General features: G+C 43.9%; 5 non-coding genes across 5 annotated transcripts; 2 read left to right on the top strand and 3 right to left on the bottom strand.

Moving 5' to 3' along the window:
• Positions 1-1,192: 1,192 nt before the first annotated feature.
• trnav-cac (transfer RNA valine (anticodon CAC)) lies at positions 1,193-1,265 on the bottom strand. Its single transcript has one exon. It is a non-coding gene; the product is annotated as a tRNA-Val (tRNA).
• Positions 1,266-9,119: 7,854 nt separating this feature from the next.
• Positions 9,120-9,192, bottom strand: trnar-acg (transfer RNA arginine (anticodon ACG)). Its single transcript has one exon. It is a non-coding gene; the product is annotated as a tRNA-Arg (tRNA).
• A 2,628-nt stretch (positions 9,193-11,820) lies between these two features.
• On the top strand, positions 11,821-11,912 carry trnar-ucu (transfer RNA arginine (anticodon UCU)). Its single transcript is given in 2 exon segments — positions 11,821-11,857; positions 11,877-11,912. It is a non-coding gene; the product is annotated as a tRNA-Arg (tRNA).
• Positions 11,913-13,496: 1,584 nt separating this feature from the next.
• trnaw-cca (transfer RNA tryptophan (anticodon CCA)) lies at positions 13,497-13,568 on the bottom strand. The gene has a single exon. It is a non-coding gene; the product is annotated as a tRNA-Trp (tRNA).
• A 6,438-nt stretch (positions 13,569-20,006) lies between these two features.
• trnak-uuu (transfer RNA lysine (anticodon UUU)) lies at positions 20,007-20,091 on the top strand. Its single transcript is given in 2 exon segments — positions 20,007-20,043; positions 20,056-20,091. It is a non-coding gene; the product is annotated as a tRNA-Lys (tRNA).
• Positions 20,092-20,721: the final 630 nt, after the last annotated feature.

The following is a 20,721-nucleotide window of genomic DNA, read 5'->3' as shown; positions in this document are numbered from 1 at the left end:
GTGCGAGTTTGCTTGTTTATGGGGGGAGAGGGGGCGATTAGCGTCAGCTGATATGGCAAAGGCGCCGGTACGAAATCTTTAAATCTGAAGAACCAAACACACAATTCTTCTTTTCGTTAAGCGGATATTCATCGGGTGGAAGTTTCGTGTGGGGAAAATTTGGAAGGGAAATCTGCTGCCTGGTGTCACTGTGTAACGGGTGAAATTATTCAGCTTACAGATGTTAATACATGAAAGGTCGAGAGGCCTTTTCCAGCTCCCGTGTGGGACAAGTTTAGCTTTTGAGCCACTGGATAAAGTGTTATTTTAATTGCTGCTAACGAATGAGAAGACATTTGGCACAAACAAGAAGAATTGTAAACTCACGAGTTCACTGTCCATGTTTCTTACATCATGTTCAACAGAAACAAGGATTCTCCTCACCACGTTACTGAGAATTTTATAAAAGGGATCTTCAACTCAGTTCGACGTTCACGAAGGATAATTCAGAGTCCTACCATAAATTTGTACAATGGATCTTTTTCGTATATTGAGCCTGGGTCGCTCAGTCGGTAGACTCTGAGATTTCTATAAGCGGCTCGTGATTTGAGTGTGCAGAAATCAAATCCTTGTTCAGGCAATAAACTTTGAAACAGCTGGCAAGTATCTATGTTTGCGGGACAAATGATGCCTGCGATGTGTTGTCAAAGCTTCGGTGGTATATTGTTTCCCAGGGATCGGCAGTACTGCGCTGTCTGAGGCGGTATTTGCGGCCTTCCGCCAGCAACCTGCGATTGGAGGGAGCGGGGCCGGACAGGCGGCCTGAATGTCGTTGCTGTCGTGGTCTCACTCAATCCGGGAGCTGGGGAACATCGAACTTCGAAAAACGGATGTGTTTGTTGCCGCGGCTGCCATGCTGTTTAGAACTATAGTTATTAACCGAGGCAGCTCTTCAGGGTCCTTTAAAAATCTCTCACAAATCAACTAAAACCAGTCGCAATGAGTAGCTTTGAGAGGAGATTTCTGCACAGGCAGGGCAGGAAACTGAAGTGAGGGAGAGATATTTTCGGTATCTGTGTAATGTTTGAGTGTGTGCAGAACTGGACAGAGAAAGGAAAATATACCGGTTCTGTAATTTATTCATATTTCACGACAGAGTGAAATCTTGCGTGTTTTCATATTTATTGATTTTGAGTGGATGACGTTTTGAAAATGTTTCCGCCCGGTTTCGAACCGGGGACCTTTCGCGTGTGAGGCGAACGTGATGGTCACTACACTACGGAAACTCTGCTGTGCAAACGGTTATACGAAATACTCGGAAGATAGTTGCCGTCTTCAAATGTTCTCAGTGCTGGGAGACGGGGCCGGGTTCCCTTCAGGGGATTAAGTTTTACAAAATAGTTTGTTGTATTAATTTCGCAAAACTCATTAAACTCAGTAAAAAGACGAATAGTTGTTCAAATCGCCATTGATCAACCAATAACTTTCTGTTTCAGACTGACGGAAATCCAGCATGTTTTTCATTCATTCATTCACCAGGCTGAATGTGGAAAGTTCAGAGGGGAAGTGAAAAAGGAAATGACGGGCAAAGAGAGAGTGTGAGAATAAACTGGCGGCCAACATAAACTGGCATGTAAACATTAAACGGGCAGTAGGAGCCGTACTCTGATAAGGGACCATAAAGGAGAGCTATTCATGGAGGCAGAGAGGATGGCAGAGATATTATATGAATACATTATATACGTCTTTACCAAGGAAGAAGATGCTGCCGGAGTCTCGGTAAAGGTAAATACAGTTGAGATCCTGAATGGGCTAAACATTGATAAAGAAGAGGTACTCGGAAGGCTAGCTGTACTTAAAGTAGATAAGTCACCCGGTCCGGATGGGATGCATCGTCGGCTGCTGAGGGAAGGAAGGGTGGAAATAGCAGGAGGTACTGACCATATTCTTACAAACATCCACAGATACGGGGGTGGTGCTAGAGGACTGGAGAATTGCAAACGTTACATCCTTGTTCAAAAAAGATGTAAGGATAAAGCCAGCATCTATATGCCAGTCAGTTTAACCTCAATGGTGGGGAAACTTTTAGAAACGATAATCCGGGACAGAATTAACAGACGCTTGGACGACTGTGGATTGATTAGGGAAAGCCGGCATGGGTTTGTTGAAGGCAAATCGTGTTTAACTAACATGATAGAGTTTTTTGTTGAGTTAACAGAGAGGGTAGATGAAGGCAACGCAGTTGATGTGGTGCATATGGACTTTCAAAAGGTGTTTGATAAAGTGCCGCACGGTAGGCTTATCAGTAAGATTGAGGTCCATGGGTCAAAGGGGGCAGTAGAAACATGGATGCAGAATTGGCTAAGGGACAGGAAGCAGAGAGTAGTGGTGATTGGTTGTTTTTTGGACTGGAGGGAGGTGTACAATGGTGTTCCCCAGGTGTCAATGCTGGGACCACTGCTTTTCTTGATTTATATTAATGACTTGGACTTGCTTGTACAGGGCACAATTTCAAAATTTGCAGATGACACAAAACTTGGAAGGGTACTGAACAGTGTGAAGGATGGTGACAGACTTCAAGAGGTTATATATTGGCCTGTGGCATGGGCGGACAAGTGGCAGATGAAATTTAACACAAAATATGCGACATAATACATTTCGGTAGGAAGAACCAGGAGAGGCAATATAAACTAAAGGGCGCAACTCCAAAATGGGTATAGGCCCAGAGAGATCTGGTGGTTTATGTGCACAAATCGTTGAAGGCTTCAGAGCAGGTTGAGAATGCGGTTGAAAAGGTATACGGGATCCTGGACTTCATAAATAGAGGCATCGAGTAAAAAAGTATGGAAGTCATGATGAACCTTTATAAAACACTGTTTCGGCCACAACTATGGTATTGTGTCCGGTTCTGTGCACCGCAGTTCAGGAAAATTGTGAAGGCCTTACAGAGGGTGCAGGAGAGATTTACTAGAATGATTGCAGGGATGAGGGAATTTAGTTACTTGGACAGACAGGAGAAGCTGGGGTTGTTCTCGTTGGAACAGAGAAGGTTGGGGGAGATTTGATAGAGGTATTCAAAATCATCATGAGTCCAGACAGAGTAGATAGAGAGAAACTGTTCCCAATGGTAGAAGCGTCGAGAACCAGAGGACATAGATTTCAGGTGATTGGTAAAAGAACCAAAGGTGACATGAGGAAAAACGTTTTTAAATAGCGAATGGTTAGGATCTGGAATGCACTGCCCGAGGGGGTGGTGAAGGCAGATTCAAAGGCAACTGGATAAGTGCTTGAAAGGAAAAAAAATGCAGGGCTACAGGGAAAGGGCGGGAGAGTGAGACAAGCTGGATTACGATTGCGTGGAGCCGAATGGCCTCCTTCCGTGCTGTAAACATTCTACGATTCTATGAGATTTGAGCGTCGCTGGCAAGGCCAGCATTTATTGGCCATCCCGAATTGTGCTTGAGAAGGTGGTGGTGATCCAGCTCCTTGAACCGCTAAAGTCCGTGCGGTGAAGGTTCTCCCACAGTGCTGTTCGGAAGGGAGTTCCAGGATTTTGACCCAGCGACAATGAAGGTACGGCGATATATTTCCTAGGCAGGATGGTGTGTGACTTGGAGGGGAACATGCAGGTGGTGTTGTTCCTATGTGCCATATGCCCTTGACTTTCTAGGTGATAGAGGTCGCGGACTTGGGTGGTGCTGTCGATGAAGCCTTGGCGAATTGCTGCAGTGCATCCTGTAGATGGTACACACTGCAGCCACGGTGCGCTGGTGGTGAAGGGGTGAATGTTTAGGGTGGTGGATGGGGTGCCAATCAAGCGGGCTGCTTTGTCCTGGATGGTGTCGAGCTTCTTGATTGAAGCTGGAGATGCACTCATCCAGGCAAGTGAAGGGTATTCCATCACACTCCTGACTTGTACATTGTCGATAGTAGAAAGACTTTGGGGAGTCAGGAGATGAGTCACTCGCCGCACAATACCCGGCCTCTGACCTCCTCTTGTAGCCTCCGTATTTATGCAGCTGATCCAGTTCGTTTCTGGTCAATGGTGGCCTCTCCCAGGCTGTTGATGGTGGGAAATTAGGCAATGGTAATGCCGTTGAATGTCAAGGGGAGTTGTTAGACTCTCTCTTGTTAGAGTTGGTCATTGCCTGGCACTTGAATGTTACTTGTCACTCATCAGCGAAGGCTGAATGTTGTCCAGGTTTTGCTGCACGCGGGCACGGACTGCTTCATTATTTGAGGGATTGCGAATGGAAATGTACACTGTGCAATCATCAGCGAACATCCCCATTTCTGACCTTATGATGGAGGGAAGGCTATTGATAAAGCAGCTGAAGATGGTTGGGCCTAGGACACTGCCCTGAGGAACTCCTGCAGTGGTGTCCTGGGGCGGAGACGATTTGCCTCCAACAACGACTACATTCATCCTTGGTGCCAGGGACGATTACAGCCACTGGAGAGTTTTCCCCCTGATTCCCGTTGACTTCAAATTTCCTAGGGCTCCTTGAAGACACATCGGTCAAAGGGTGCCTTGATGTCAAGGGCAGTTACTCTCACCTCACCTCCGGAATTTAGCTCTTTTGTCCAGGTTTGGACCCAGGCTGTTATGATGTCTGGAGCCGAGTGGTCCTGGCGAAACCCAAACGGAGCATCGGTGAGCAGGTTATTGGTGAGTGAGTGCCGCTTGATAGCACTGTCGACGAAAACTTCCATCACTTTGCTGATGATAGAGTGTAGACTGGTAGGGTGGTAATTTGCCGGATTGGCTTTGTCCAGCCTTTTGTGAGCAGGACATCCCTGCACAATGTTCCACTTTGTTGGCTTTCCACCTTCGTTACAAAGTGACAGTCTAAACTTAAATGAGTTTGCTGTGTTTTCCCTGTGTTGAATTGTCACCCGTTCTCATTTTACAGACGGAATTTTAGGACTTGGTTAAAAATGTTCCGTGCTTGTGATGCAAGTTATCTGGTGCAGCCTTTGTTAAATTCCCCACCTTAGTAATACAGAAGGGCAACGTCTGCTCCACTCTATCATACAACCCCAACTGGTGCCGCCTCAGTTAATGTACATTAACTAGTGCCCCCCACTCTTGTCCAACCTCAAGTGAGTATATACAAAGAGTGTGCGTTTGTTTGACTGTGATGTTTATGCAGCGGCCGCCGCCAATCTTTCCGTTGCTATGGAAAGTTTGTTAGAGACGAAAATCGAATCCCACCCTGACAGTCCTGAAGAATCAATGTCCATGCTCAGTGCACTCGGCCATCCTCTATGTCAGTGTTGTCCAAGAGAAATTGCTGACTAGCCGCAGGTGTGGCCATGGTGGCATTGTTTAAGTCACATGAACGAAAACATCTTGCACACACACAATATACAGTGAGGTGTACTTCACATGTGTATATTTCCTTACAAACATCTCCCACCATTCAGTAACCTAGGAAGTAAAGCACTCACAACGATCAAAAACATTCGCACACTCTGCTTTTCACCATTTTATCAACAACTCACAAAAAGTTTGAAGTCCACATGCGAATATGAGTATTGAGATCACAGGTCTAAAGACTGTGTCCATGACTCATTTTGATTTAATAATCGCAATTGCAATTAGCCATATCTGGATTCCCATTTAGCCAGATGAGGCTCGTGGCAAAGATATTGGAACAACTGGTCAAAGACACAATGGATTGATTCCACGGGCCGTGTTCTGCTGACCCCAAGCACGACACATTCTCAGAACAAATAAAAACAAACCTGCCGTGGACGGATGTCGGGTTTGTTTTCTGGAAGCAGCAAATCAACTGGGCAGAAAAATCACCTCCATCCTCAGGCACAAGAAAAAAAATCGTACAAGCAAAGGACTGAATGTGAAGATTGAGGATTCAAAACCACACCACCAGGCGAAACTGCGATCTGAATACAGCGCCCTCAACCGCTGGCTCATCCTGACTCCAGAATCTCGAGTTTACTGACCCTGATTTTCTCAGTGAGGCAGTTTCACTCTCTCTGGTTCTCGCTTAATCCTGCTGGAAGGCCAATTTCAATGGGTTGAGAACGCATCTGGCCAGGGTAAATTAGAATCAAAGATTGACATGGAAAACTGTAACTGAACAATGGGCGGCCTTTAAAGAAGTGATGGTTCAGGTACAGTCGAGGTACATTCCCACCAGGGGGAAAAGTAGGGCAAATAAAGCCAGAGCTCCCTGGATGACGAAAGAGACAGAGATTAAGGTGAAACAGAAAAAAGAGGCGTAGGACAGATGTCAGGTTGATAATACAAGTGAGAACCGGGCTGAATATAGAGAGTTCAGAGGGGAAGTGAAAATGGAAAAAAAGGGGCATGGAGAGAGTATGAGTATGGACTGGTGGTTAACATAAAAGGGAATCCAAAAGTCTTCATTTGGCACATGAACAGTAAACGGGTAGGAAGAGGAGGGGTGGGACCGATTAGGGACCAAAAAGGAGAGCTACACATGGAGGCAAAGGGCATGGCTGTGGTAATAAATGAGTACGTTGCATTTGTCTTTACCAAGGAAGAATATGCTGCAAAGTTACAGTAAAAGAAGTAGTTGAAATACGAGATGGGATATACATTAATAAAGAGGAGCTATTAGGAATTCCAGCTGTGTTTAAAGTAGATCAGTCACCTGGTCCGGATGGTATGAATCCTAGTTTTCTGAGGGAATTAGGGGTGAAAATTGTGGAGGTCCTGGCCATAATCTTCCAATCATCCTTAGATACGGGGGTGGTGCCAGAGGACTGGAGAATTGCAAATATTATACCCTTGTTCAAAAAGGCGTGTATGGATCATCCCAGGAACTATAGGCCAGTCAGTTTAACCTCGGTGAAGGGGGAACTTTTAGAAACGATAATCCGAGACAAAGTTAATCGTCACTTGGACAAGTGTGGATTAATTAAGGAAAGCAGCACGGATTTGTTGAAGGCAAATCGTTTTTAACTAACTTGATTGAGTTTTTTGTTGAGGTAAGAGAGATTCGATGAGAGCAATGTGGTTGACATGGTATATCTGGACTACCAAAAGGCGTTTGATGAAGTGTTGCATAATAGGCTTGTCATCAAAGTTGAAGCCCAAGGAATAAAAGAGGCAGTGGCAGTACGAAATTGGCTAAGTGACAGGAAACAGAGAGCAGTGGTGAACGGTTGTTTATCAGACTGGAGGGAGGTGTACAGTCGTGTTCCCCACGGGTCGGTACTAGGACCACTGCTTTTCTAGATATATATTAATGAATTGGACTTTGGTGTACAGGGCACAATTTCAAAATTTGCAGATGACACAAAGCTTGGAAGTGTAATGAACAGTGAAGAGGATAGTGATAGTACAAAGACAGGCTGGTGGAATGGGCGAACATATGGCACATCAAATCTAACGCGGAGAAAAGCGAAGCGATATATTTTAGTTGGAAAAACGAGGAGAGGCGAATTAAACTAAAGCGTTTAATTCTAAAGGAGCTGCAGGAACCGAGAAATCTGGGGGTTTGTGTGAACAAATCTTTAAAGGTGGCAGGGCAGATAGAGAAAACGGTTTTAAAAAGCATATGGGATCCTGTGCTTTACAAATTGAGGCAAAGAGAACAAAAACAAGGAAGTTACGATGAGCTTTTGTAAAACACTGGTTCGGCCACAACTGCAGTATTGTGTCCAGTTCTGGGCACCGCACTTTGCGACGGGTTTGAAGGCCTTAGAGAGGCTGCAGAAAAGATTTATTAGAATTGTTCCAGGGATGAAGGACTTCAGTAACGTGGATAGACTGGAGAAGCTGGGGTTGTTGTCCATGGAGCAGAGAATGTTGAGAGGAGATTTCATCGATGTATTTAAAATCATGAAGGGTCCAGACAGAGTAGAGAGAGAGAAACTGCTCCCATAGGCGGAAGGGTCAAGAACCAGAGGACAAAGATTTATGGTGATCGCAAAAGAATGAAAGTCGACATGAGGAAAAACGCTTTTACACAGCGAGTGGTTAAGATCTGGAATTCACTGCCTGAGTGAGTGCTGGAGGCAGATTCAATTGTGGCTTTCAAAAGAGAATTGGATAAGTACTTGAAGGGAAAAAATGCAGGGCTACGGGTAAACTGCGGGGGAGTGTGACGAGCTGGATTGCTCTAGCAAAGTTCCGGCATGAACTCGATTGGCCGAATGGCCTCCTTCCGTGCTGTAACCATTCTAGGATTCAAAGAAGCAGAAACTAAATAACTCAAACTGCCGAAACCCGAGATCTTTAGTCAAACGCCCTCCCAACTGAGCTATTTCCACCCCACTGTTAATTGATCTTTGTGTCCTTATGTTGGAAGAACATATAAACCCAGGGGGAATTGCCCCTCCCGGTCATTCCGCACTTCATATATAAACATCGCACTCATAAAAACACACCCATAGTTCATACATAAACATCGCACTCATATATACAAACTCATAGTTCATCTATACACATCGCACTCATATATACACACCCACAGTTCATACATAAACATCGCACTCATTTATACACACTCATAGTTCATTTATAAACATCGCACTCATATAAACACACTCATAGTTCATTTATAAACATCGCACTCATATATACTCACCCACAGTTCATATATAAACATCACACTCATATCTACACTCCCACAGTTTATAAAAAAACAGCGTACTCCTCCTCCACACCCAATTTAAATGTATCCAAAGTCCTGTTTATGGTTCTCACCAATGTCTGAACACTGAAAGTTTAACTGTTTTCCAGATACTGTCCGTCCTACTTTGTATTTTCAGCATCGGATTTCCTGCAGACCGGCAAAGGGAGCGGAATAGCGGTCCTGTCGGTGAATGCTGCTTTCAACGAACGTCTCGGCGTCCAGGAGCTGGCGGGGATTGGAAAGCTCTTGTGTCACACGAAGTGTCTGAACGGCCCGGATACACCTGAAGATCATCAGCGCGGTGCCTCCACGTCGTGCTGCAATGTTCGTGTGTCTGACATCAAACTAAAAGGCGGCTTGTTGGTAAACGTTGTGGTCACAGTTTCTTTTTGTAATTGAACCTAAATCTTTCAAGATGGAATGTTTTATTTCCTGCTTCACCATAAACAATATCTTATTACGAAATTTGATTCTTCGTTCCCCAGTGTCAGAGATAAAATTGCATGAACCCGAGCCAGGTAGGAGTTGAACCTACAATCTTCTGATCCGTAGTCAGACGAGTTATCCATTGCGCCACTGGCCCAAGTCATGGGAGTTGATGTATTTTATTTCACTTTTCATTCAGAATCAACCGACAGGTTGACAGATAAAAACAGCGAAATGTGCAAGCGCAATCGAAATGAACCAAACGGCCTCAAAATCCAACACACAGTGGCGAGTATCTGACAGGTGTCAGTGAGAGGAGATGGTGAATTTGCAGCTTGATTTGGCTCCGTGGCTTCGCTGCTCAAAGTGCGTGTTTCGTCGGGTCCTTTATTGTCTTAAGCCTCCGATGTGATATTTACCCAATTTGTGAGTTCAACAACAAAATGATCTTTAACAAAATAATATTTGTATTAGTTTCGGAGTCAACAAGGAAAGGATTCCAGAACTGCAGTGCGGAAGTGCTCCTTCATTGAACAGATGGAGCTCTCATACAATGTGTCCGAAACACGTTTCGAGGATACTGTTCCAGAGGGCTGATTTTACAAACTACTTTAGTTACAACCAGCAACCCATCTCCATTAAATTTGCGAAGCGAAACTCGTTTCAGAGCAGTTTCGCTGTTCAGCTTTTGTAAAATTAGCAGAAACTCATTTTGAACACATCATAGTATTAATGAGAATATCAGGCACATGACAATTGGGATGGAACCGTCTCTTACAATAAGTACAAAGTATAATCGATTACAAAGTGAAAAAGCCAATCCAGTCTCAGTCTCTCTGTCACTTTCTCGGTGAGTGAACGTAAACCAACAGAAGAAGCTAAAACAAAGAACTGAGCAGTTTTGTTTGTTTCCTTTTCCTTCGGGCGAGTACAGTTGAAGAGAATGATTTCTGTTTCCTGCTGGACAAATAACTGGAAAGAGCAGTGTATCAGGTTCCCATGGTACCCAGTGAAATATCCACGTTTATATATCACATTTTCACTGATACCTTCCTTCCTCACTAATTATAGGAAACTTTTGGGAAGGTTCAATCACACTTCAGAAGTCCAGAAGCGCAAAGAAAGCTGGACATCTCATAGTGACGTCACCTACAGGCGAGGGAGGTTTGCAGGTTTTACCTGGAGCTGTAAATGTATAAACTCCTTCCAATGTACAAACTCCCCTCACCAACAGTAATTCAATTCTTACTGATCTGAGACTTTGGTCATTTATGGTGATTATACTTTGTGTAGTTAAAGCAGCAGTAAAATCCGTTGTGTGTTATATACATAGCCGTTCAGTCAATATAAAACATTGTCATCCGACCTACCATGAGCAATGCCACACGGGATATGTTAGGTTACGGACAGTTCTGCCTCCAGCAGTTGTTCTCTCGGTCACACATCCGGCATCACCTCTCGGTCTCACACTTCAGAGTCACTCCTGAATATAAACACATTTCTGTTTCAGATTTTTACCTGAAGGTCGACAAATCACAAGTCAAGAGGTAGGGAACAAACAAATCAAATATTTAAGAACGTTAACGGATAGAAAATTCACCATAAATGACTGAAAAAAATGAAGCAAACGGATCAAGATCAACAATTATCAAAAGGTAACAATTAAAGAAAGGAGAAGGGGAACCGATCAAATCGCTCCAAATAGTTTTTGAAAAATCCTTTTGGTTTTCATCTTAGTTTCTCTGTTATGTTGGGGACGGACATCTAGAAATATTTTTCGCACCATCATAAAGACAATTAGAATACAAGTTTCACAAAGTCAGCCTTAATCTTACTTATACGATCGCATGTTTTGTGTTTGTAAAACCTGCAATTGTTTTACCATTCTTTAAGTTTAGAGAGATGCTCTGAATATATGTTTTACATTGAAACGTAAGTGGATTAATAAAATAATTTGAGGAAATTTGTTTAAGAACATGAAGAGCTGCTTTTCCATGTTGGATATCGCGGTATATTTATTTACACAACTGTCATTTGTGAAATGATGGAATGTATTTATTTCTATATCTGTACGGGTAAGCAAATCCCCACTGGATCATTTCCAGGAACCAGGCAAGTAAAACAGTTAGTTTGTCAAACCCAAAACACCCGTTGGGATTTGCTGATTGAAAATTTCAATGGAAATGGAGATCACCATAAAGCATTGGAACAAATATACCCGCTGAGGTTTCGGGGTTGTAACTGATTGATTTATATCACTGAGTAACCTATTTTAAACAGGGTGAAGCTAAAAATCTAGCAACGTCTGGGTTAGAGAAGGAACTGATGAAAGTATCCAATTTAATTACACTGATTCCACAAACACTGCACACCACATCCCTTAAACATTGTTAACTCTTTCTACATAAAACTGGAGAGGGTGTAAATAGAAAGTAACAGAAAAAAAGCTCATTAATGTATCAAACTTAATTTTGATATTGTTGCACAAACACTGAACATCCCATCCCTGAAACACGGTCCCGATCTAAAATCAGTCGGCAGGACCCTGAGCCACAGTGAAAATGCTGTGATTTCAACCTGGTTCAAAACACGCAGCCTTCTGATTTGGAGTCAGACGCGACTGTTCTTGCACCAGGCCCACAACAAGCGGCTGGAGCCGGATCCATTGGAGGGTGATCCGTGCAGACTGCCGCTGCGCTCTGGGAATGTGAGAAGCGGAAGCAGGAGCAGCCTGACCGCCTCAACCACAGCACAACACCCCCGCTCTCCGGCATGTTACATAACTGACTCTGTGGCGCAATGGATAGCGTGTTGGACTTCTACTGAATGATTGGAGGAGGTATTCAAAGGTTGTGGGTTCGAGTCCCACCAGAGTTGAATTTTAGTTTTGGGAGCTGGGAAGTGATATTTTGCAGCAAAACCGCAACAGGATCATTGATGTCCGTCAAGGAAGGGAAACTGCTCCCTGCACTTCACCTTACACAAGTGTCTCCAGTCAAACCAGAATTTATGATTCTAAATCCACTCTGAGCTGGATTGGCGAAACACTCTCAAGATGGAGACTCAACATCATCTCAGACCGAAAGTCAATCTGCTGGACTTCCGGCTCTGTCAGACTGCATGTTCCTTCAGACAGGTTTCCAACTGGACACATGCATCCTGCTGCCGTGCGAGCATTGGTGCTTGAGGGGTAGAATTCTTGCTTGTAGTAATTCTATTCCTGTAAAACTAGCTCCAGAAGTGTCGGATGGAAAGTATCCTGGCTGAGCGGTCTAAGGCGCTGATTTAAAGCTCTAGTTAAATCGCACGATTTGTCGATGGATCAAAATCATAGTTTGTGTCTCCAAAACCGCAGCCTCCCTCCTGTAAACAAGTAATACTGAACATCTCATCTGCTATTGCAACAGCGTAGTCCGGAGGAACCACGTGGCAATACAAATGAATGGATGCATTTTGGAACACACCAATTGTACCTTTAACTCCGGTCGAAATGTTCACAAGCAAAATGATTGTTTGATCTCGGTGAGACTCGAATTAACAACCTCGGTATTTCCCGATCCTGTACTGTCATGTCAGGACCGCGCACTGACCGATTGCGCTGCTGGAGCCCGGTCACTCTGATCACCTGTCCCACTCTGCTGGAAAGGATCTTAAGGTGAGAGGCCCTTACCTGTGGAAACGTGTCCAGTCACTGTGTTGAAACTAATATCTGCACTTCCACTTTCAGCTTCTTTCACATCCTCTGCTCCATCGCACGACAATCGGGTTTTCTGTGAAAAGGTCAAAATGAACATTGCCAGAAATTCTATCAGTAGTAGGATTTGAACCCAGCGCCCACGCAGCGATAGGATTTATTATCTTCAAGCAGAGACTTCCGTTCGGACAACGCCTTGCCAGTCTTTCACGTTTTATTTAATGCCCAAATAAATAAATTGGAGCTGATTGACCGCATTTACGCCGTGCTGGGGTTGTTCTCCTGAGAGCAGAGAAGGTTCAGATGAGATTTGATAGAAGTGTTCAAAGTCATGAAGGGTTCAGATAAAGTTAATAAAGAGAAGCTGTTCCCATTGGCGGAAGTGTCGAGAATCAAAGGACACAGATTTGAGGTGATTGCAAAAGAACCAAAGGCGACATGAGGAAAATCTTTTTTATGCAGCGAATGGTTATGACCTGGAATGCGCTTCCTGAAAAGGTGGTGGAAGCAGATTCAATCGTGGCTTTCAAAAAGAATTTGATAAATACTTGAAGGGGAAAATGCAGGGCCACGGGGAAAGGGACGGGGAATGGGACGAATGGGATTGTTCATACAAAAGGCAGGTCAGGAATTGATGGGTCGAATGGCCTCCTTCTGTGGTGTGTTCATTCTGTGATAAATATTATTTTACACACAGTGAACAGACCATCCCTGAAAGACTGTCCCGCGATAAAACAGACTGACACTGAAACGTTACGAAAATGCGATGATCCCGACGTGATTCGAACACGCATCCTTCTGATCTGGAGTCAAACGCGCTACCGTTGCGCCACGAGGTCGACAGCAAGCAGCTGGAGCCGGATCCATAGGAGGGAGATCGGTACCGACCGCCACAGGGACTCGAAGAGGCGGAAGCAGCAACAGCAACAGCGCAGGAGCCCTGCTCTCGAATCCAGCCGTTTCCAGCGGAGAGCTGCCAGTCCCGGCCTGAGCCCTGTCTGGGAGCCGACTGCCATTCTTTCTTCACAGAACGGGACCGATCCAGTTTCAGCTGACAGACAAGCTCAGGAATCCCACTCCTGACAGATTCACTTATTTAAACCTTGTTTAGATTCAGTGAATTGGGATTTAATTCAATCCTTATCGGCCCTCCGCTCTGTCAGTTCAGGACTGTATTTAAACCGACACTTGGAGCTCTGTTTTACAGGGTGCCGGCTGTTCCAGCATTTCTCAGTCCCACCACGAACACTTTTTGCTGCTAACTTCTGCTTAATACAAAGTTCCCAGTAACGAGGGAATTTCTCCTGGGTGCTGAGTTAAGGAACAATAGAGGTGCGATTGCACTACTTGGTGTATTCTATGGGCCACCAGCTGGTGGGACGGATATAGAGGAACAAATTTGGAGGGAAATTACAGAGAGGTGCAAAAGCCATGGAGTAGTGATAACAGGGGATTTCAACTATCCTAATATAGACTGGGATAACCAGAATATAAGGCGCAAAGAAGGGGAAGAATTTTTGAAATGTGTTCAGGATAACTTTCTCGACCAGTACGTTTCTGGCCCACTGAGGAAGGAGGCATTGCTGGACTTGGTTCAAGGGAATGACTCGGGCCAAGTGGAGCAAGTGTCAGTGGGGGAGCATTTAGGGAGCAGCGATCAGTATCATGAGGATCAGAATAGCTATGGAAATGGACTCTGTCCACTCTAAAGTAAAAATACTCAATTGGAGGAGGGTCAATTTCAGTGGGATGAGAATAGATCTGGCCCCGGTAAATTGGAATTAAAGATTGTCAGGCAAAACTGTAATTGGACAGTGGGCGGCTTTTAAAAAGATTATTCAGGTATAGAGAATGTACATTCCAACGAGGTAGAAAGGTAGGGCAACGAAAGCCAGAGCTTCCCTGGATAATAAGAGAGATAGAGAGTAAGATGAAGCGGGAAAAAGTGGCGTATGACAGGTGTCAGGTTGATAACACAAGTGCCAACCAGAGAGAATGTAGAAAGTTCAGAGGGGAAGTGAAAAGGGAAATAAGAGGGGCAAAGAGAGAGTATAAGAATAGCGGAAAATATAAATGGGAATCAAAACGTCTTCTACAGACATGTTAACAGTAAACGGGTAGTAAGAGGAGGGTCGGAGACGAATAGGGACGATAATGGAGATCTGCTCATGGAGGCAGTGTACATGGCAGAGGTACTAAATGAGTACTTCGCATTGTTCTTTACCAAGGAATAAGATGCTTCCAGATTCTCGATAAAGGAAGATATATTTAAGATACTGGATGGGCTAAAAAATGAGAAAGAAGATGTACTAGAAAGGCTTGCTGTACTTAAAATGGATAAGTCAACTAGTCTGGATGGGATGCACCTGAGGATGCTGAGGGAAGTAAAGAGGAAAATTGCAGAGGTGCTGGCCATAATCTTCAAGACATCCTTCGATATGGGGATGGTGCCAGAGGACTGGAGAATTGCAAAGGTTACAACCTTGTTCAAAAAAAGGGTGTAAAGATAAACCCAGCAAATATAGGCCAGTCTGTTTAACCTCGGTGATGGAGAAAGATTTGGAAATGATAATCCGGGCCAGAATTAACAATCACTTGGACGAGTGTGGATTAATTAGGGAATGCCAGCACGGATTTGTTGAAGGCAAATCGTGATTAACCAACTTGATAGAGTTGTTTGATGAGGTAACAGAGAGGGTAGATGAGGTCAATGCAGTTGACGTGGTGCATATGGACTTTCAAAACCGTTTGATAAAGTGCCACGTGGTAGGCTTGCGATCAAGAATGCAGCCCATTGAATAAAGGGGGCAATAGCAACATGGATGCAGCACTGGCTAAATGACAGGAAAGAGAGAGTTGTGGTGAATGGTTGTTTTTCTTACTGGAGGGAGGTGCGCAATGGTGTTCCATAGGGGTCGGTGCTGGGACCACTGCTTTTCTTGATATATATTAATGACTTGGACTTGGGAGTAAAGGGTACAATATCAAAATTTGCAGATGACACAATACTTGGAAGGGTAGAGAACAGTCAGGTGGATAGACTTGAAGGGGATATGGACACGCTGGTGGCAGATGAAGTTTAACACGGAAAAATGCGAGGTGATGCATTTCGGTGGGAAAAACGAGGAGAGGCAATATAAACTACAGGGCACAATTCTAAAATATTCGAGGAACAGAGGGATCTGGGGGTATATGTGCAGAAATCGTTGAAAGTGGCAGGGCAGGTTGAGAAAGCGGTTTAAAAAGCAAACGTGGTGCTGGGCTTTATAAAGAGAGGCATAGAGTACAAAAACAAGGAAGTCATGATGAACCTTTATAAAACACTATTTCGGCCACAAATGAAGTATTGCGTCCAGTTCTGGGCAGTGCACTTTTGGAAGGGTGTGAAGGCCTTGAGAGGATGCAGACGAGATTTACTGGAATGATTCCAGGGATGAGGGACTTAAATTACATGGATAGACTGAAGAAGCTGGGATTGTTCTCCTTGGAACTGAGAAGGTTGAGAGGAGATTTGATAGAGATATTCAAAATTATGGAGGGCCAAGACAGAGTAGATAGAGTAAAACTGTTCCCATTGGCGGAAGGGACATGAACCAAATGGCATAAATTTAAGGGGATTGGCAAAAGAACCAAAGGTGACATGAGTAAAAACTTCTTTACACAGCGAGTGGTTGGAATCTTTGATTTTTGTGCTTTGCATGTGATGAAATTTGATCATTTTCCAGTCTGTATCTTAAGAGTGGGATTAAAAGTTCACTGCTTCTGACAGCAGGAATCTGGTGCAGCCGATGTTAAATTTATCAATAAAATGCAGTTGTCGCCGTTTATCACAGGAACGCCCTAACTGCTTATGCGATCAAGATGAAAGTAACGCAACGAGGGACATCTGATACAACGCGAAAGGCATCGGGATATGACAAAAATCCCCACCGTTTTGCTTTTCCAACATAAAGGTTGTGACATTTGTTCTCTGAACGGAGAAACAGTCTGGTCTCGCTCACTACAGAAATCTCCATGTCACAGCGACTTCGCCTTTCGGGACCTTGTCTGTCAAGGTGATTTGTGATTTACGTGATGCCAATGTTCCATTACTTTATAAGTTTCATGTGCCTGCTATCCGACTCAAACGTTTTTTTTAGTCCACAGGGTAAGTGGTGGAATATCAGCCGAGCTCAGCCGGCAATGATCACGGTACATTTTCTTGCAGACAAAACACACATTGAAACCGTGGAACTTTGAGGCGATGAATCCTTCGGAAAAATAAAATAAGGGCTCGAATCAATCTAACCAATAGCACCATCGAGACAAGTGAAGAGGCCACCTTCTAAACCAGTGATTCACTGAGCTAAACCTTGAGTCTGCAGTGACCAATATAACAACTGTCTCCTGTCAGTTTACTTTTCCACAATGAATGGTTGAAGTTTTCAGGAATGAAAATCCAACGAAAATCCACTCTTAAACCAGCAACTGTGAAGATAAGAGAAACGTGCCGGAGAACTACTCAATTTCAGCGCGGTGACAACTGGGCCAGAGTAAAGTTCAGTTAATATGATCGCCGAGTGGCGAGAGGGTGGATTTGGAACTCCTGATCGACCGCTCTGTGAATTTCCCAGATCTGCTTGGAGCACCAATCCCTTCAATTCATCACTTACAGGGACAATTCGATTCTCGGTTTCTTTTCCCTGAACTTGAAGATATCTTCAATGTTGAAAGCGACCTATATCAAAGCTAACCTCGTCATCGACATGGCAATTGCAAAGAAAGCTCATTCAATGAAAGTGCAGGTCATTGAAGTGCCTTTAAAGTCCAGATTGTTTGAACTGAACTTCTTCCGAAAGCGCTTGAGATTCAGGTGGAGTAATTTGGGGACTTATTTTCCCTCTTTACAAAAGTTTGAACTGCAGCTCAAGATCAAAAGTCTAGGGCTAAATTTGGGCTTCGCCGATTCAGTCCAAGTAAAATAATGGTATTGGAGAAATTAATTAGACTTATGATAGACAAATCACCAGGACCTGATGGTTACCATTCCAGCGGATTAAAAGGAATCGGTGAGAAAATTGTACATGCTTTAGTCATGATCGTTCAAACTCTCTTGTTTCATAAATTGTTCCATGGATTGAAAAATTGCCAATGTCACTCCATTATTTAGGAATGGGAGGAGAGATAAAGTAGGAAATTATACACCTATAAGTCTGACGTCTATTGTGCGGCAGTTATCAGTATCTGTTATTAGGGAACAGTGACTGAGCACTTGGATACACATGAATTGATCAGAGAGAGCCAGCATGGATTTGTAAACGATAAGTCAAGTCTAACAACATTGTTGAACTTTTTGAAGATGTAACTAACGTGGTAGATAATGGAGTGTCTCTGGGTGTTATATGTATATTGACTTCCAGTGGCATTCGATAAGGTGCCACATAAGAGACTGTTAACAGAAATGAGAGCACATGGAAATTAAAGCAACCTATTGACATGGGTAGGGAGTTGGTTGGGAGGTAGGAGGCAGAGAGTAGGGATAATGAGTCTGTGCTTTGACAGGCTGTGATTAGTGGTGTCCCTCAGGGGTCTGTACCGGGGCATCAGCTTTTTACTATATTTATAAATGAGGCAAATGAAGAAATAGAGAGCCATATATTCAAGTTTGTCGACGACACCAAGTTCGGTGGCACAGTGAGTAATGTAGATGGGAGCATAAAGTTGCAAAGGGAAATTGATAGATGAAGTGAGTTGGTAAAACTGTGTCAGATGGCGCTTACATAGAATTACATAGAATGTACATCACAGAAACGGACAATTCGGACCAACTAGACTATGCCGGTGTTTATGCTGGAGACGAGCCTCCTCCAACCCCTCTTCATCTAACCCTATGAGCAAACCCTCATATTCCTTTCTCCTCCATGTGTTTATCTCGCTTCCCCTTAAATGCATCCATGCTTTTCGCTTTAACTACTCCTTGTGGTAGCGAGTTGCACATTCCAGCGTGCCTCTTTGTAAATATGGTTCTCTTGAATGCCATATTGGATTAATTTGTGACTATCTTATATTTATGGCCCCAATTTTGAACTCCTCCCCCCAAAATTGCAAACACCTTATCTACGTCTGACCTATCAAACCCTCAGCCTTCTATTTCCTATGGAAAAGAGCCGAAGACTGTTCAATACTTCAATGTGGGGAAGTGTGAGGTCATCCACTTTTGACCGAAGCAAAATAGATGAGAATATTTTCTAACTGGTGAGAAGCTAGGAACTTTGGGGGAGGAAATATATTTACGGGTCAAAGTGCAGAAATCATTAAAAGTCAGTGGACAGTTACAAAAAATAATTTTAAAAGTCTAATGGAACTTTGGCCTTTATCTTAAGGGAGCTGGAATTCAAAGGGGTGTAAGTTATGTTACAGTTATATAAACTCTGCTGAGACCACATTTAAAGTACTGCATTCAGTTCTAGGCATCACACCTCGGGAAGGATATATTGGCCTTGGAGGGGGTGAAGCGCAGATTCACTGAAGCTGTTTGATGGGAGCACTGGTGACACAGACCGTGCGCGGCTCCAGTGGAGCAATCGGTCAGCGCGCGATACATCTACAATAATTATACGCTCGAGAAATGGCGAGGTTGTGAGTTTCAGCCTCACCTAAAGTCGTTGAACCTTTTGAACATGTTGACCGGAGTTCAAGGTACAACCGGTATGTTCCATAACGCATCAACTCCTTCGTGTCCCCATGTGGGCACTGAAGCTCCTCTGGCCTACCGTCTTGCAATAGCAGGTGAGAGTTTATTTGTTTGTAAAAGGGAGAGGGGGCGTTTGGCGACAGCTGAAATGGTAAAGCGGCCGGCACGACATCTTTAAATCGAAAGAACCAAAAACACAATTCTTCTTTCCGTGAAGCAGGTATTCATCGGTTTGAAGTGTCGTGTAGGGAAAATTCTGGAGGCAAATATGCTGCCTTAGTCAGCTTTCAATTAATGATCGGCTGAAAGGTCGAGAGGCCTTATCGAGCTCCCTGCGGAACACGTTTAGCTTTTGAGCCATTGGGTAAAGTGTTTTCTTTTAATTGCTGCTGAGGAATGACAAGACATTTTGTACAAACAAGAAGAATTGCAAAATCACGAGTTCGTGTCCATGTTTCTTACATCATGTTCAACAGAAACAAGGATTCTCCTCAACACGATGCTGAAAATTGAATAAAAGGGATACTCCCCCGAATTTGACATCGACAGGGATAATTCAGAGTCCGACCATGAATCTGTATGATGGAAACTAGTCCAGCAACGAGCCTGAATAGCTCAGTCGGTAGAGCATCAGACTTTTAAAACAGGTAGTGATCTGAGGGTGCAGGGTTCAAGTCCCTGTTCAGGCTCAAAATTTTAAAACAGCTGGCAAGTTCTGCTTTTCCAGCGGACGAAAATTTGCGAAAGGAGCAAGAGTTGGCCATCCAGTCCCTCGAGCCTGCTCCGCCATTTGATATCGTCATCGCTGATCTTCGACCTCAACTCCACTTTCCCGACCTCTCCCCATATCTCTTGAGTTCCTTCGTGTCTAAAAATCTATCGATCTCAGCTTTGAATATATTCAATGGCTCAGCATCCACAGCTTTCTGCGGTACAGAATTCCAATGGTTCACAACCCTCTCAGTGAAGAAATTATTCCTCATCTCTGTTCGAAATGGCCGGTCCCTTATGTTGAGATTATAACCATTAGTTCTAGACTCTCCAGCTAGGGGAAACAGCGTCCCAGCATCTGCCCTCTAAGAATTTTATATGTTTCAATGAAATCACCTCATTATTGTAAACTCCAGAGAACATCGGCCCATTCTACTCAATCTCTCCTCACAGGACAACCGTCTTATCCCAGGAATCAATCTAGTGAACCTTTGTTGCACCCACTATAAGACAAGTGTATCGTTCCGCAGGTAAGGAGATCAAAATTGTACACAGTACTCCAGATGCGGTCTCACCAAACCGGATATAATTAGAGCAAGAATTCCTTT

Source organism: Heptranchias perlo, chromosome 20 (genome assembly GCF_035084215.1).
Source record: "Heptranchias perlo isolate sHepPer1 chromosome 20, sHepPer1.hap1, whole genome shotgun sequence".
Lineage (NCBI taxonomy): Eukaryota > Metazoa > Chordata > Chondrichthyes > Hexanchiformes > Hexanchidae > Heptranchias > Heptranchias perlo.
Note: the sequence above shows the minus strand (reverse complement) of the source record. Positions and strands in the feature narration are given on the sequence as shown.